Source organism: Lynx rufus, unplaced genomic scaffold (assembly GCF_022079265.1).
Source record: "Lynx rufus isolate CCGP_SWC_20201006 ecotype Redwood Valley unplaced genomic scaffold, mLynRuf1.p SCAF_8, whole genome shotgun sequence".
NCBI lineage: Eukaryota > Metazoa > Chordata > Mammalia > Carnivora > Felidae > Lynx > Lynx rufus.
Window position 1 is genome coordinate 90,697,116 of NW_025814896.1, and position 1,633 is coordinate 90,698,748.

Genomic DNA, 1,633 nt, shown 5'->3' on the forward strand with positions numbered 1-1,633 from the left:
AGTAGCCATACTTATATCAGACAAACTAGATTTTAAACTAAAGACTGTAACGAGATGAAGAAGGGCATTATATAATAATTATAGAGTCTACCCTCAAGAAGAGCTAACAATTGTAAATGTTTATGCACCAAATTTGGAACACCCAAATATATAAAACAAATCACAAACATAAGCATCTTATTGGTAAGAATGTGGTAATTGCAGGGGGAATTTAATACTCCACTTACAACAACGGACAGATCATCTAGACAGAAAATCAATAAAGAAACAATGACCCTGAATGATACACTGGACCAGATGAACTTGACATAAGTATTTGGAACTTTTCATCCTAAAACAATAGAATATACATTGTTCTTGAGTGCACATGGAACATTCTCCAAGATAGATCACATACTGGGTCACAAAACAGCCCTCAATAAATACAAAAGAATTGAAATCATACCAATGCATGCTTTCAGATCACAATGCTATGAAACTTGAAATCAACCACAGGAAAAAGTTTGGAAAACCTCCAAATGCATGGAGGTTAAAGAACATCCTACTGGGGCGCCTGGGTGGCTCAGTTGGTTGAGCGTCTGACTTTGGCTCAGGTCATGATCTCACAGTTCGTGGGTTCGAGCCCCACATCAGGCTCTGTGCTGGACCACTTGCTTGGAGCCTGGAGCCTGCTTCGGATTCTGTGTCTCCTTCTCTCTCTGCCCCTCCCCCACTCATGCTTTGTCTCACTTTGTTTCTCAAAAATAAATAAATGTAAAAAAAAAATTTTTTTTAAGAGCATCCTACTAAAGAACGAATGGGTCAACCAGGCAATTAAAGAAGAAATTTAAAAATATATGGAAAAGAGATTTGACCCAAACAGATAACATCATGAATGAAATGGATTTATCACAACCAATCCCTCAGAAATACAAGCAATTATCAGAGAATACTATGAAAAATTATATGCCAACAAACTGGACAACCTGGAAGAAATGGACAAATTCCTAGACACCCACACACTACCAAAACTCAAATGAGAGAAATAGAAAATTTGAACAGACCCATAACTACTGAAGAAATTGAATCAGTTATCAAAAATCTCCCAACAAGTAAGAGTCCTGGACGAGATGGATTCCCTGGAGAATTCTACCAGACACTTAAATCAGAGATAATACCTATCCTTCTCAAGCTGTTCCAAAAAATAGAAAGGAAAGGAAAACTTCCAGACTCACTCTATGAAGCCAGCATTACCTTGATTCCTAAACCAGACAGAGACCCCACAAAAAAGGAGAAATACAGGCCAATATCCCTGATGAACAAGGATGCAAAAATTCTCAACAAGATACTAGCAAATTGAAATCAACAGCATATAAAAAGAATTATTCACCATGATCAAGTGGGATTCATTCCTGTGCTGCAGGGCTGGCTCAATACTCACAAATCAATCAATGTGATATATCACATTAATAAAAGAAAGGATAAGAACCATATGATCTTGTAAATAGATGCAGAAAAAGCATTTGACAAAATACAGCATCCTTTCTTTATAAAAACCCTCAAGAGGGGCGCCTGGGTGGCGCAGTCGGTTAAGCATCCGACTTCAGCCAGGTCACGATCTCGCGGTCCGTGAGTTCGAGCCCCGCATCGGGCT

General features: G+C 38.5%; 1 non-coding gene across 1 annotated transcript; it reads left to right on the top strand.

The window, feature by feature from the left end:
• Positions 1–551: 551 nt before the first annotated feature.
• On the top strand, positions 552–636 carry TRNAQ-UUG (transfer RNA glutamine (anticodon UUG)). Its single transcript has one exon. It is a non-coding gene; the product is annotated as a tRNA-Gln (tRNA).
• Positions 637–1,633: the final 997 nt, after the last annotated feature.